The sequence below is a fragment of the Pleurodeles waltl genome, chromosome 5 (assembly GCF_031143425.1).
Source record: "Pleurodeles waltl isolate 20211129_DDA chromosome 5, aPleWal1.hap1.20221129, whole genome shotgun sequence".
In the NCBI taxonomy this organism is placed as follows: Eukaryota; Metazoa; Chordata; class Amphibia; order Caudata; family Salamandridae; genus Pleurodeles; species Pleurodeles waltl.
In genome coordinates, this window is record NC_090444.1 from 1301721236 (window position 1) to 1301738479 (window position 17244).

Here is a 17244-nt window from a genome sequence, read left to right on the forward strand (position 1 = left end):
GCTCAGGCAGCTGAATTGATAGCCTTAACTAGAGCGTGTGTGTTATCCAAAGGAAAAAGAGTAAACGTGTACACTGATAGCCAATACGCTTTTGGTGTAGCGTTTAACTTTGGGCGATTATGGAAGGAAAGAGGATTCTTTACTTCCCATGGTACTAAGATACAACATGGTCAATTAGTGACTGAACTTCTTGAGTCACTTACAATGCCTACTCAGATAGCGATCGTGAAGTGTAGTGCACACAAAAAGATTGTGGACGATGTTGGTCGAGGAAATGCATTTGCAGATGAGGTAGCGAAAAAGACAGCCAGAGACAACACAAGTCGAATGTATGTTGCAGGTCCCGCAAACTGCGTAAGAGAAAAGGGAATGTGTGAAGATACAGTAGAGAGTGTGAAATCAATTCAAGGAGAGGCTACGGAGAATGAGTTGAGAAAGTGGAAGGAAAGTACAGGAATGTTAGATGAGATGGGATGTTGGGTTGAATTATCAGAACATCAACGTTGGCTGTTACCAGATGCTTATGTACTACCTGTAGTTACTATGGCACATGGTCCAGCTCACCTAAGTGCAAAAGGAATATGTAAACTTCTGGCTCCAGTGTGGCAAAATGAGGGGATCCCAAAGTGTGCAAATAATGTAGTAAAACATTGTATTGTTTGCTTGATGTACAATCCGGGAAAGGGAACCCCAACTCCAGCAGGTCATTTTGCTCCTCCAACATATCCATTTGAGGTGTTGCAGATCGATTATATTCACATGGAACGATGCAACAACCTCAAATATGTTCTGGTGGTGGTATGTGCTTTTTCTAGATGGGTAGAAGCCTACCCTCTGAAGGACAATACTGCTTTATCAACTGCCAAAATACTTTTGAAAGAATTCTTCCCTAGGTTTGGTTTGCCGCGCATTGTCTGGAGTGACAATGGGAGCGAATTTGTGGGTCAAGTCATGCAAAAAGTTTGTGCAGGCCTTGGCATAAAACAGAAGTTCCACGCGGCGAATCACCCACAGTCGGCTGGTTTAGTAGAATGCTACAATGGAACCTTGAAGCTTAAAATTGCTAAGGTGCAAGCTAGCACAGGACTTAATTGGCCTGATGCTTTACCATTGGCTCTTCTGTCCACCAGAACAGCAGTACACTCTCGTTTGGGGCTTAGCCCTTACGAAGTGATATTTGGTCGCCCAGCTAATGTATGGGGAGTTCCTCGCCCTAAGAAATACTCAGACTTGCCATACCCGATGTTGATTGACTACTTGCATGACCTTACAACTAAATTGCGTGTTCTTCATCAACAGGTTCAGAGTGCTCTACCAGAGGCTTCCACAGACACAGGTCATTCCATCCGACCAGGTGACTGGGTCTGCACGAAAAATTTCCAACGACAGAGAAATTTGGAGCCCAGATGGAGAGAGCCACGCCTGGTTCTTTTGACCACAAGAACAGCAGTTAAAGTCGAAGGAAAGAAAAACTGGGTGCATGCCGTGCACTGCAAGAAAGTGCCTTTGCCCTTGCCTTTCGATCAGTGGGTCCGTAGAGGCATCAGTGACTCTGAAAGTGAGAAAGTTCCGCAATTTGTACCATTCAGTGATGCGCGTCTAATTGGAACACTTTCTGAGAAAGAGGACGACGACATCCTTCAAGAAGCAATACCATCGCATCGTCGCTTGAACGCGACAAATCCAGGAACATTGTTTCAAAACCAGACTGCCTCTGGACAGGAACGCTATAATTTGAGACCAAGACCAAAGAACTTGTAAATTTCTCTCCTATGTAGTACTCTATCCCGGTTGCAGGGTCACGGTAGGAGTCTTAGTTACGACCTGAGTAAGTGGCAATAGGCCTGCAGGACCTCACAGTGTCATAGGACGGTAGATAATCGTGACTACAGTGATTGAGGAAGATTGCCGTGAGCATCCACTTAGAAAGATGGAGGCTACATTAGATAAAAGAGAAAGTAAAAATGTAAAGAATAATTGTAAAGAAATATATAGTCGTTGTAGTATTGCTCTATGCGTCATTATATTGTCGTGTATTCTTTTGGCATCTGTAAACTGGATCATTATTACTCTGCAGCAAAAAGTTGTCTCTTCTCCTACCTCTACATCTTCTTCTACTATCTCTCCGCACCTATTTCACACTCTTCCCCAGCATGAACTCATCAGAAGAACTGAATACTTTAACAATTCCTTCGTCCAGTTGTTACATCAACATCAGTTAGTGATCAATACAACTGACTGTTGGGTGTGTGGACTCATACCACATACGGTAGAAAAAGGAATGCCATATTTAGTTCTTCCATTCTCCTATGAGGGTTCCGCTTGGGCTTATTTTGTCATTTTCAATAATGCATATCAAAGTAAAATTAAACAACCTGTCAGTTCACATAGTGTTGGTTCAGATTTCAGTCATAGTTTATTGATAAAGGGAATGGTAGCTATGGCTAAAATCATGAAAAAAAGTGAAGCTTCCATAGATGAAAGAAAAGCATATACCAATTGGAACATAACTAATTACATTTCCAGCCTCAATGATAAGATTGAGCAAGGAAAATCTCCTCCGATACGGGTCATACCCCAACAAGGAAATTTCTGTCTGCAAATAAATGGTAGAACTCCAAACACCGGACAAAGAGAAAGTTTATGTTCCCATACATATGTTTATTCAGCCCTGAATTCACCGCCGTTAGTACCATCTCAAGGTACATACTTCGTTTGCCACGATAGGGCTTATACATGGTTGCCAGCTGATTTCTCTGGTACTTGTTATATAGCCTTTCTTCTTCCCCCTACATACACCGCTCCTGCGAACCATCATAAAAATAGATATGGCAGAGGGATTGTGGATTCGAAAGACACAGCCGGACAAGAGGGAGGAGATTTCCTCAAAGGATTTCTTCCCTTCTGGGGTCCAATGGCCAACAGCAGAAATATAAGGCAATTGGTTCGTGTCGTAGAAACCACCATAGACATCACTGTAGGAGCTTTAAGTAACATTACAGCTGAACTACAGGCTGATCGTCTTATGACCTTGCAGAACCGTGTTGCCTTAGACTTTGTTCTTGCGGACCGTGGTGGAGTATGCAAATTGATCGGATCAAGTTGCTGTATTTTCATACCTAATGACGCTCCGACAGTATACCAAGCTATCTCTAAGTTACACATAATCTCCGAGTCGATTCATCAGGACGAAGGAGATTGGTCCTTTTCAGAGTGCTTTTGGGGATTACTGTCCAAATGGGGTTGGAAGGTATTGACATTCTTTGGAGTAATTTTAGCTTTTATATTCTCTTGTTGTCTTTGTATGCACTGCGGTCCTGCCGTCTGCAACCTATGTGCTACTGCATGTATTCCCAAACCCAAGTCACAAAGAGCAGAGAATATCAAAATGATGGTACAGCAACAGCTTGATGACCTCATGGCCATAGACATCGACTCAGATTAACATGAGTTTGTGTATCTTGCCTGAGTTCTGGCAAAAGGAGGGTCTGAGGAAATTCGATTTTTAATACGATCGTATCGACCCGCCATTTTGTGGCCCGCCGCCATTTTATGTTGCCTTCACTCAGGCAGCACAGCGAACGAAGTCCATTCTGCCTTTTCTGCTTATTCTGCAACATGGTGTTCAAAACAGCCTTCTGCCTCTATCTTTACAAGACTGGTATTAAGGTCTGACCGAGTACACTAATCCCTGTCTGGTTTTCTAATCCTTGTTTCAACTATCTGTAGGCTCACACTATTCTCCGCCGATCTTATCTTATCGTCTGGCCTTCGCTGTCCTTTGCTAGTATTCTCTCATTTCACAACTGTCCTCCAAACGCACACAAACTTATCGCACCACATGCAACTTCGTTGTGGATCGGTTAATGAATTAGTTCAAGGGAGGGGTGACAAACACAGCTGGAGGGGAGGCAACCTTAAGTCACTTGATACTTTGTTCTGTCTTGTTTTCCGACATTTCTATTGACTCTGTTCTATCTTTACATCATTCTTACTGGCTCCTTTCTATGTGTTCTGGGAGTGTATGTAGTTAATAAATGGTTTTTATACGGTATATAAGATTGTGCGCCACAAAGTAAAGTGGCAGTCTCCTGAGAACATACCTTGTGTACTTCTTGGACAACTGTACTAGCTGCAGCTAATAAAATCTGATCTTTTACGCCTGACAGAGTGTCCCGTGTCTCTGTTAGTTGAGGCAGGTGAATCCAAGGAGATTTCAGGCGTACCCTGCGCCGCCAGGCCCATAAGGTTCTGGTTCTTCAAGGTCAGTTCACCGAATGCCAGTGGTAGCGGAAGTGACTTCACACACCCTTTGGCCTCCTCTTTCACTCATAGACATACTTACACATACACACAAATTCACACTTACATACACTCTACCTCACAGAAATGAAATGTAGATTTTATACAGCGTGAGGGTCTCGAGGGGATGTCTATGGGCACAGGGGGATTAAGGCCCTCATTATGACATTGGCTGTAAATTCTGCTTACCACCGCCATGACGCCCGACAACATACCGTCGCGTAGGCGAACATCCGTTTGCCATATTAAGACACACACACACACTAAACCGACAGAATACTGCTACAAACACTTATCCGCCAGACCAAAGGTTAGTGATAAAGTGAAAACCCATACTGTTACACAAACAAAACAACACCCACCACATTATGACTCACAAATCACCATGGCGAACATTCAACGTTGGTAAACCATTGGCGGTTCACACCGGCGCGGTCAGAATGGCCACCCAAATACTAAACAATACAACATTGGCCAAAATCACACACCTGACACTGATACACACACCACACCCACCCACCCACAGCACTATAAAACACACACCCACATTACCCACAACCCTTTACGAATACGGAAAATAGCCAAGAGACAGCCACGCAAATCACAGCAACAACTACACACACCACAAATACCCATCCATCCGTCATGCACCCCACACCCCACCACAATATTCAACACCCACTGCACACCACACACCACATAACACCTGTGTCCCCCCAAAGACTCCCCTATTTCACAGATAAGAAGTTACGGGTCATGGTGGAGGAAATAGTCAGGGTAGAGTCAAGGCTGTTTGGAGCACAAGTACAGCAACTATCCATTGCAAGGAAGATGTAGAGATGGTGGAGAATCGTGGACAGGGTGAACGCCGTGGGACAGCATCCAAGAACAAGGGACGACATCAGGAAGAGGTGGAATGACCTACGGGGTAAGGTACGTTCCATGGCAGCAAGGCACCAGCTCGCTATCCAGAGGACTGGCGGTGGACCCCTACCTCCTCCCCAACAGCTGACAGCATGAGAGGAGCAAGTCTTGGCAATACTGCATCCTGAGGAACTCACTGGAGTAGCCTCATGACTGGACACTGGTGAGTCAATAATTACCACCTATTCCCCCACATACCTGCATGCCACGACCACCCCTCACCCTGACACCTATCACTCCACTCCATCACACACAGTGCACCACCACAATTGACTAACCTCAATGCCAAGCCCAGCATGCCATACCCACTGCATGAACATCCCTCCTAGCCCTGCATGTACACCCTCCACCAATGCATGCACAGCATGGAGAACTAACAATCCCACAATACATCACCATACACAAACAAAGGTGGCAGGTCAACAGCAATGACATAGTGGAAGTTAGGGATGTAAAGAATGTCACAGACATGTAGCATAATACACCACGTACATCCCCACAGGTGCACCAGCCAATCTCAAGGGCGAGGAGGTGCCTCAGCTACCCAGTCCCCCAACAGAAGATGCCCCCAGTGATGACAGTAACTCTGGACTTCTAGCTCTGGATGAACTTTGTGGCCCATCAGGGATCACTGGTCAGTCGGCTACCCCAGCACACACCTAGTCCACCACAGAGCCTCCCCCTTCAGTATCTAACACCTCAGCAGCTACCCAACGTCCCCACACCTCTGCCCCCAGGACACGTCAATCAGCACTGTGCCCACCTGTTCAGGGTCCACAGTCCGCACCTCACAGCCAAGATAATCAGGGTACTGGGGTCAGTGGCAGTTGGCACACTGTTCAGGGGAGACAGGCACAGGGGGACAGGTACACACGGAGGACAGCTGTTGCCCAGGAGGAGGACAGGCTCAGGAAACTGACTGGCCAGAAGGCACTCACCAATGTCCTGGGAGCTTAGCAAAAATCACAGGACAAGATGGATAAGATGTTAAACCTCATGCAGAAAAACCAGCAGCTGCAGGAGGTACACCCCCAGTAGATCAGGAAAGATTTGCAGGACCTCAACACCACCACCAGGGTCTCCATAGCAGGGGTGCTGGCTGATATGGCCGACATAATGAGGGACTACACAGCACACCAGCGGGCCCCTTCCACTAGCCAATCAACTGAACAGCCCTCCACATGTGCTGCAGCTAGTGGACAGGAGGCCCCACCACAGGGCCCACAGGCCACCCGCACCCCTCCCCCTGCAGAAGGTGAACCATCCTGCAAACATTCCCTGCGACCCAAACAGACGCCAGAGACACTTGCCAAGACAAAAACCACTGCCAGGAAATGAGACCCTCCTGAGTGTCCCCCTTGTGTTCCACTCTGTCACCTTGTACACTTTGAAATTACATTGCTCCCCTTCTTATGGCCTCTTTGACAGTGGACCTGTGCTACAAACAAACTGGACCAATACCCTGGACTGGCCTCTACCATCCCCCCATTCCATTGCACCATTCCTTCTATATATTTCACTTCAATAAACACCCTTGAACGCAACTTGAGTGATGATGCTTTATGTGACGAAAATGTGCAATATTACTAACAATTTCATCTTGTGCAATTGTCCTGAAATTTGTGATTGCATACAAATAATGGCCTGTAGATGTCTGTAGTTATCACATCAGTACGCAATTGTTACCACACCAAAATCAAGCACACTGAAAAGATAAATAATCGGAGGAATGGTCAGTTTCAATGTCTTACCTGTGTGTCATTGGAAGTACTGCCGTGTGACTGATGTCCTGTTGTCCACATCCTCATCCTCTGCCTCCTCATCCTCACTGTCCTGAGGGTCCACTGCTGCCACTGGAGCATTTTCACCCTCCTCCTGCAGATAGGGCACATGACCAGGTTGTGCAACATGCAGCATACAACAACTATCTGGCAGACCTTCTCGGGAGAGTAGCAGAGGGATCCACCTGTCAGATAGAGGCAGCTGAACCTGGCCTTCAGGAGGTTGAAGTTTATTAAATTATCCTCCTGGTTTGCCCATGAGCATCATTATAGCTATTCTCAGCCCCTGTCCTGGCTTTCTTCACAGGTGTCAAGAGCCACAACAGGTTTGGGTAGCCAGAGTCACCTGCAAGAAATGAGGTACAAACATTAGCCTTGCATAATGGTATGGGGGATGACTCCTAAAGGCATACACTGACATGCATTGGGTGGGGACTCAGGATCACCTGTTAGCCATACCCTGTGCCTCTGTAAGTGTGCCATCACATTTGGGATGCTGCTATTCCTCAAAACGAAGGCATCATGCACCGACCCAGGATACTTGGCAGTGACTTGGGAGATGTACTGGTCAGCCAGCCACACCATTTTCATATTGAGTGAGTGGAACATCTGTTCATTGTGCCGGGGGGAACAAATGCTAGAGGTGTTCCGTCAATAGCCCCAATAATATTTGGAATATGTCCCATTGCATAGAATCCAGCCTTCACAGCGGCCAAATCTTCAACTTGGGGGAAAGCGATGTAGATGTGCATGTGTTTGAGCAAGGCAGACTAAACCCTTGCCAGCACTATTGAGTACATTTGCTGTAACATTCCTGCAGCCAAGCCCACTGTCACTTGGAAAGAGCCAGTTGCCAGGAAATGGAGCAGAATAGAACACAAGAAGGGGTATCCCAGTGGGATGATGGATAGCTGATATCAGATCAGGCTCCAATTGAGCACACAGCTCTGTGATTGTGGCCATGTCCAGTCTATAGGCGAGTATTATGTGCCTGTCCTCCAGTGTAGCCAAGTCCACAAGGGGTCTGTACACGGGGTCTTGCCTCCTCCTCCTGTTCCTCTGCAGTGGTAGGTACCTAAGAGAAACAAATGTGAGAAGGGAGTGACAAACTGAACAATGGAACCCCCACCTTAGAGTAACTTAGCTTGTATACAATTGGACAATGTAAATGGCAATGTATGTACAATTGACAGCATTTTTCAATTTAAGAATGTTGACCACCACCATGAAATGGTGACCACCTGTCCTGTATGTTAGGGCAGGTGGAAATGATGTAACTCCGCTGGCGTTGGGCGTCATGGCAGAAGGTTGTCTTGCACCACTGTGCTATTCCTCATTGGCTTACATGAGGCTTTGTGGAATACAGTGTCCAATGAGGATCACTGGCGGTTGTGACGGTGTACACCGCCGCGGACGTGACCACCATTTTCTGTCTATAAATTCACTTGATTCCTGACTTTTCACAGGACAACACCTCTACTGCATGTGCTGCTGTGACATAAGTCTGGAACCTACCATGGCCTGTGGGACAGGGGGAAGGGCCCCTGCCCTCACTTCAGAGGAGTTGGAGCGCCTGGTGGATGGGGTCCTATGGAAAGCTGTATGGGCCTCCATACCAACAGGTGAGTACACCATGGGGATGATGCATGCAACGAGGTTGCATGTAGATGTGTGTGCTGGCAGTGTGTATTTTGGGTGGGGGGTATGTCTGGTGGTAGTGTACATGCAGGACTCTGGGTGATGTGTGTGCCATTTGAGGGGAAATGGTATTTGTGGGCCATATGTGAGGCAGGCTGGATTGTATGGTTAATGGTGTCCTCCTTTCTGTATTTACTCTGCAGGTCAGCGCCCATCGGAAGAAGGGATTGTGGCGTGCCATCGCCAAGGACGTGCAGACCCTGGGGTCTATAGCAGGTGGAGCACCCACTGCAGGAAAAGGAGGAGGACCTGAAACTCTGGGCCCAGATGACCACAGAGGCCCAGCTGAGGATGGCCTCCCAATGAGTGAGGGGTACCTGTTGGAACCTGGCCCCCTCCTGATGGCCCGCATACTGGCGGTGGCCTACTCAGAGCCCAATGGGTGCTCAAGGGCTGCACAGCAGCCACAAGGGGCTGAGTATAGTGTGTGTAACAACCATCTTTGATGCCTGGCATGGGATCCTAGAGCTGGTTAGTGGGTGCCCCTTAATGCCAGCTCAGACATTACTGCGTGGTCCAGCTCAGGATAAATGGGTGTATGGCAAAATCTTGCTAACTAGCTAGGTGGCATTCCATAGCAGGCAGGGCTTAGTAGGTTCTAGGAGGGGTGAAGATGGTGGTGGTTGGCTCTCAACTTGCTGTGGTACCTAGCCAATGGAATGCTAGTGTGGTGCATAGTGCTCAATCTTGATCCCTGTGGTAATGGGTATGCCACCTGTGGTGTTAGTGCTGTAATTGACCCAGTGATCCCTTTCTCTCTCCCCCTATTTTCTTTTGTCATCCTGTTCATATATGTAGTAGACACCAATGGGACCAGTGGGACAGAGGGTGAGGGGAGCACCACAGGAGAGACTGGAGGGTACAACTCAGACTCAGATACCTCCCTAGTGGAGGCGGACACCTCTGGAACATTCCCAGCTACAGGTGCAACTGTCACCCCTGAACCAGCACCGCCCACCCAGTAGCCCCCTACCGAGTTACCCAGGCCGGCTCACCCGGGAGGGTGGTCATCTCTTTTGCCCCAGGCACCTCAGGCCCTGCCCCAGTCAGCCCTGCTGCCCTGAGTGAGGATGCCTTTGACCTCCTGAGATCCATCTCTGTAGGACATCAACCATTGTGAATGCCATCCAGGGGCTGGCAACCCAGATGCAGCAATGCAATGCCTACCTGGAGGCCTTCCTGCCCTGAGTGAGGATGCCTTTGACCTCCTGAGATCCATCTCTGTAGGGCATCAACCATTGTGAATGCCATCCAGGGGCTGGCAACCCAGATGCAGCAATGCAATGCCTACCTGGAGGGCATCCATGGTGGGTTGGCAGCCCTACAAAGATCATTTCAGGCTCTGGCCTCCTCTCTGATGGCAGCAAGTGTCCATGTTCCTACTGTTCCCCCCTCCAAAGACCCACTCCCCAGTCCCAGTCTCCTCAACCCCAACCCATCCCATGCACACAAAAAGAAAAGCATGGACACAAAACATTACACAAGAGTGACACAAACAAACACTGGCAGCACACTTCAGGCCACAAGCACTCCCACAAACAACAGACAGTTGCACACACAATAACATCCTCTGCCTCCGCTGTCTCCCCCTCCTCCTCCCTCACAGTCACATCCGCACTCACACCTACATTCACTGCATCAACAGCCACCACCACCATCACCATGTCATGCAGCACACACACCTCCCTTGCAGACACCTCCGCAACATCTATCCATGCGTCCTATTTGTCCTCTCCCACCTTGTCTGCCCCTTCTAAGAGACACAAACGCTCCCACTCAGACACCCAACAGCTATCCACCTCACACACACACACTGTTCATGCACCTGCACCCACGTCCAGCAGATGTACACCTTCTACAACCACTCCCTCTACCTCCACTCCCATCCCTCCTCCCACATCTCAGCCCAACATCCCAAAGAAGCTTTTCCTTGTCCAACTTGATCTCAACCCTCCCCCTCCACCCCTCTGTCACACCCATCAGAGCATGGTCCCAATGACCCAGCCCAGCACCTCAGCCAAACAGTCTGCCACTGCTCTCACCAAAAAATCAGCTGCTGGCACAAAGGGGCCCCTGAGTGTGACGGCAGCCACTCCTAGTAAGAGCACACCTCCTCCTCAGAAAGGGAGAACTAGGGTGGTGAAACCCAAGGGACAGAGGACGGGGACAGTGGAGGCACCTCCTAGTGCTGGAGTCAAGGACACAAGTCACATGTCAAAGGCCAAGGGGACCCATCACAAGAGGAGACACATGGATCCCCCTCAACCACCAAAGAGAGCCAAGGATCCCCCTCCACCACCAAAGAAAGCTAAAGTTCCCCCTCCATCACCAAAGAAAGGCAAGGAGCCCTCTCCTCCAGCAGAGGCGGCCAAGGAGCCCCCTCCACCAGCAGTGAGCAGGGAGCTCTCTCCTCCAGCAGAGGCAGCCAAGGAGCTTCCTATACCAGCAGAGGCAGCCAAGGATCCCCCTCCACCAGCAGAAGACAGGGATCCCCCTCTTCCAGTAGAGGCAAAGGCAGCCAAGGAGCCCCCTCCACCAGCAGAAGGCAGGGATCCCTCTCCTCTAGCAGAGGCAGCCAATGAGCCCCCTCCACCAGCAGAGGGCATGTAGGCCGCCCTCCAGAACCAGTGGGCATGTTTCCCACTTCAGCTGAGGTTTCTCCCCTCCCCCTTCCCCATGAGGTGTCTGCCCATTTCTAATATGATGCCCCTGAACAGTGGAGTCTGGATTGTGTCAGGAGTCAAGTTGGGCCTTGGACTGTGCCCTGTGGCCATGTGGCCCTTTTGTACTTTGGACTGGCCATTGGTCCAATCTGAACACTGACGTCTGCATTTACTTTAATTTTACATTATGGTGGCTGATGGCAGCAAATTACAGTGTCTGTACATTCTAATTGTTGTTCTTACATTAATTTAACTTAGGTCCTGTGACATTCGTTTTAACCTGCGTCTGGTTCTGGGTATGGTGTGTGTGTGTGTGTGAATGATGTGTGTTGTGTGTCACTGTTCTTTTCCTCAGTCCCTTGTGTGCTAGGCAGCAGTACTCACCGTCGTCGTCTTTGTCGGCGTTGCTGTTCCAGGACGTCCATGGAGTGGTAGAGCATCAGGAAGACTTGGAGTTACGGTTACATAGCAACAGTGGAATTCTCGACATCCCTGATGGTGAGTCGCTCGTCTTCTGTGAAGTGTTTCTGCCAGGCTTTTGATGGCGTTGGCACCACTGCGAAAATCCTGGTGGTTTGCTATGTCATAATATTGTGGATGGTACCTTGACTTTTGCCTGGCTGTTGATGGCTACCGCCGTGGTCAGTGGTGTTTACGCCCTGGTGGTTGGTGTGGTACATTGGCTGTTTATGGGAGGTATCACTGCCATGGTCATTATTTGGCGGTAATTACCGCCAACCTGCTGGCGGTATTACTGCCACTTAAACAGTCACAGCCAATGTCATAGTGACCACCTAAGTGATTTTCCCAGAATCACAGGACGTTGCACTGGCAACAAATACCGAACCTATGTCTCCAGTTCCCAATGCGGTTGCTCTGACCACTGTGCTACATAAACACACTCTTACATGCAAACATGCACACAGCAAACAATTAAAAGTATTTTTTACTCGGCTTAGCTGCCATGAAAGGGCATATTCCAGCTAATAAGACTCGTTTTTATTACACTAATAGTGAATAATATGTTATTATTATTCACTACTGGTGGAATAAATGACTGAAAACAAGGAGAGCAGGCCTCGACTGACGTCCATAAGGATGAGCTGCTATTGTGTTCCTGACACTGAATTGGCCACCTATGAGGCGAGGGGTTGCCCAGGCAGTGCCAGGGTTAGCAAAGGGCAATTCAGAAGGCACAGCAACAACCCCTGGCAACCCCAAAATGGCATCCATGAGTGAGCCATATAATATTGTACTACACTCTTCTGTCTCAACTATCAAGGACCACAGAAGACTCCACAGGGAAAGCCATGGAAGTGAAGTGGTGACAGATTAACATTCATGTAGGAGGAGTTAATTACATATTTTTCAAAGTGAAGGTGAACTTTGGCATCTTTATTTTCTGTGTAATATTACTTAATTTTCAAATTATCACGACATATATTCAGTGCACCTGTTCAGTTGATTGCCATTTGGAATAAAGCCCAATGTTTGTTCTCTGGATCGATTGAAAAAAGTTCATTAAAGATAATTGTTTTGCATAGACAGACTTGGCCATCTAATAGCTGCCTCCTACTTAGAACCTACAGTTACCATTTTCATGCATAGGTCTCTGCATAAATATGTGTCCTGACTGTTTCCATAGTACATAGATACTATGGGGGTCATTCTGACCCTGTCAACGACCACGAGAGCACCGCCAACAGGCTGGCGGTGCTCTCAAGGGCATTCTGACCGCGGCGGTTTGGCCGCGGTCAGAAAGGGAAAACCGGCGGTCTCCCGCCGGTTTTCCGCTGCCCTCAGGAATCCTCCATGGCGGCGCAGCTTGCTGCGCCGCCATGGGGATTCCGACACCCCATACCGCCATCCTGTTCCTGGCGGTTCGCCCGCCAGGAACAGGATGGCGGTATGGGGTGTCGTGGGGACCCTGGTGCCAATGGGCCAATGGCATGGGCACTGCAGGGGCCCCCGTAAGAGGGCCCCACAAAGAATTTCAGTGTCTGCTTAGCAGAATTTGGAGTTCCGCGTCCATGGTGTCCTAGTTCCTCGTGGGGTGTGTGGTGGTGAGCGTTTTCCCTTCGGAATCCTGTTTCTGCCGTGTTTTTATCCGCAGTGAATCTGCCCCAGAAATGGTGGCGGATTGGTAGGTTGTGATACTGTGGGCGGTACATTGTCCTCCGCCTGTCTGTTGGCGGTGACCGCCGCGCTGTTTGTTTGTACCGCCGTGGCGGTCGGAGTGTTAAAGTGGCTGTCTTTGTTGGCGGTTTCCGCCACGGTCGTAATTGCAAACCGCCTGTTGGGGGTCTTACCGCCGCTTTAACACCGACCGCCAGGGTTGTAATGACCACCTATATTCTCTGAAATTGAAATGCAGAAGGATAGAATCCTGAGGCAATGCATACAGTGTTGTCAGTTCCTTACCGGGAGATGTACATTTTTGGGTACAATGTATAAAGTTAAATTAACATTTTGCCTGCATTTGCTTTGACTTGATTTTTTCTGTTCATTCATAGCTGCTTGAAGCCACTTCCATTATACAATAAGGAGAGGGTGCAGCGATTTTGCCAGTTGTTTTGGATTGTGAGCTTTCTTTTATAATATCGACTTTACTTCTGCCTGGGTTGGGCAAGTGTAAACTTTGCACGGTTTGATACAATGCAAAGCATCACAACGTGTTTTTGCGCTTGGAAAAGGCTACCATTTGCAGCGCAAAATGCTCAAAAGTATATATACAATGTATTGCTTTTTATGACCCCTCACTGGAGCCGGGCCTTCGTAAATCTTAGCTAGAGTGTGAAGGATGGCAGAATAAGTACCTCCCCGCACTTCAGAAAAATACAGAAAAATAAAGGAGAGATCCAGAAAAGTGATGTTGGGAAAGAAAAAATAAAAGAGCATTTCGCTCTTCAATAAAACATATTTTTTATATTTTTTGTCAACTAAAGCATTACTTGCTTATGTGAACCATGATGTTTTCAAAGTAAAGCACTTAGCCTAACTGTTTATAGACTTGTTTTTGATTTATTAACCACAGTAGAATAGGGGGATACCTTTCCTCATCAAACTAGAAAGTGACAGTTTTCCTGCCCCCTCGGAAATGACGTCACATCTGTTACCCAGACTTCCGGTGCCCCTAAGAGCCTGCCTCAGAACTGATGTATGTGTAGGGGGTGTCACGTGGGTTGTGACATCATGGGGTCATGTGTTAATCATGTGCCAGGGTCCTAGCCCCTGTGTCTAGGTCTATGGGCTGTGTAAAATGGGGGACTTGTTGGTGTTCCCTCTGTTTCTGTGCCTAAGAGTACAAGTCTGGACATGTCAGACATTCAGGACCAGGTGGCTACTTGGGTGTCTCCTCACAGGGCAGAGCACTTGAAATTTAAGGCCAAACCTCCACACTGTTGGCTAATCCAAAAAGGGGTGCTGGGCGAATGTTGCTTTTGTTAGAGCCAGCCAATCAATTTTAGAAATGTAAACCTAAAACAGATGTATACCCCCCAGGACTTCCCAGGACTGGACTCAAAAGGATGACAGGCATTGCATATCTAAAACAGATGTATGCTCCCGGACTTTCCAGGACAGCCATCAATTGGGTCTCAGTAGCAGTTAAATTATAAACTGACCATGCAGTTGAAAGCTTGAAACAAAACAATGGACCAGTAATGCAAACCTAAAACAGATGCATGCCCCAAGAGTTCCCAGAACAGGCCTCAAAGGACGACAGGCATTAGAAATCTAAAACAAATGTATGCCCCAGGACTTTCCAGGACAGCTGTCAAAGGGGTCTCAGTAGTAGTTACATTACAAACTGACCATGCAATTAGAAATTTGAAACAAAACACTGGACAATGCCCACCTAAAACAGATGTCTATTTCTAAGCCCCACCCACCATAAAGCCTCACCCACCATAATTAGCACAATGAGGCTGGTATAAAAGCCCACACAGTCACAGACCTCTTTTTTTCTTGAACAACCTCTGTAATGGAGGACAAAGTCCTCGGGGGCTGTGAGCTGCCCCAGGGACCGCCTCCACTATTAGAAAAGTTTTCTAAAGGTTGGGCCGATCGCGGACAGGACCCCATCACCACATGTCCCTCAATAAACCACCTGAGCCCCTACATTAACAGTGTGGGGGGCTAATATATTGATATGGTATCCGGCTCCGTGCAGGTCACAATGTTAAAAAATATATATATATATTTTTTTAAATGTACCCAGGAGTGGGGGCTTAATCAATCAATCAATCAGAATATTTATAAAGCGCACTACTCACCCCATAGGGTCTCAAGGTGCTGGGGGAAAGGGGTGCTACTGGTCGAAAAGCCATGTTTTGAGGCGCCTCCTGAACGTTAGGGTGTCTTGGGTCTGGCACAGCTGGAGAGGTAGTGAGTTCCAGGTCTTGGCGGCGAGGTGAGAAAAGGATCTTCCTCCGGCGGTGGTGCGGCGGATGCGGGGGATGGCTGCGAGAGCAAGGTTGGCAGAGCAAAGAAGGCATGTGAGATCATGGAAGGTAAGTCTGTCATTGAGGTAGGCTGGGCCGTGTTGTAGAGAGCTTTGTGAGCATGGGAAAGGAGTTCGAAAGTTATCTTTTTCTGTACGGGTAGCCAGTGCAGGTCTCTGAGGAGGGGGGAGTTGTGGTTGCAGCGCGGGGTGTTAAGGATGAGGCGGGCGGAAGTGTTCTGGATTCGTTGTAGCTTGGATTGTAGCTTGCCCGTTGTTCCTGCATATAGGGTATTGCCGTAGTCCAATCTGCTGCTGACCAGGGCGTAGGTGATGGTTTTCCTGGTCTCAACGGGGATCCATTTGAAGATCTTGCGGAGCATGCGGAGGGTGTTGTAGCAGGAGGAGGAGACTGAGTTGACCTGTTGAGTCATGCTGAGAGTGGAGTCCAGGATGAAGCCTACGTTGCGAACGTGGGTGGTGGGTGAGGGTGCAGTGCCTAGGGAGTTGGGCCACCAGAAGCCGTTCCATGCAGAGGGGTTGGAGCCGAAGATGATGATCTCTGTTTTGTCGGTGTTAAGTTTGAGGCGGCTGGATTCCATCCAATTGGAGATGGCTTGAAGTCTGTTGTGTAGGTTGTTTTTGGCAGTAGTGGGGTCTTTTGTGAGGGAGAGGATCAGCTGGGTGTCGTCCGCGTATGATACTATGTTGATGTGGTGTGACCGTGCGATGTTGGCGAGGGGGGCCATGTAGACATTGAAGAGTGTTGGGCTGAGGGAGGATCCCTGAGGGACGCCACAGATGATCTTGGAGGCTTCTGACAGGAATGGTGGAAGGCGGACTCTCTGGGTTCTCTCGGCAGAACAGTACAACGTTGAGCCCTGCAATGGGGCCCCTTTACATACCTTTTTTAAGGGGCAAAAGTGGTCCTTCAGACATGGGGGCCCTAGTGGTATCCATGGCTTGAGGAGTCCAACAGGAACTCCACGTGTGTGAGTAGCAATGGCTGTGCCTCAGATGTCCCCTACCCCTCCATCCTTCCTAGTAAGGTAGCCCCACCCCACACCTGGTTGAGAGGTTGGAGAGTGAGGGTAAAAACCTTGAATAGATTCCAGGATCTAGTAGCCAATCCATTGTACATATATATATAAATGTATCCAATTAGCTGGATTTTTTTTTTTTAAATGTTATGTGGTATGTGTTATATTGTTTATAATTATTAGGGTATTACATGGACTATAAATGATGCAGTAATATGTGTAAATAATGTTTTGTAGTTTCTGGAGCCACTTAAATATTGTCCTATTGAAAGAGCCCTAGATATTATGGTATGCAGCAGCACCACCATGTGGTCTTTTTGATAAACATCTCAGGGTGATTGAGAAATGTAAACATTAGGGTTTTTTTCTGGCTTGTACTTTCAGAACTGTTTAGT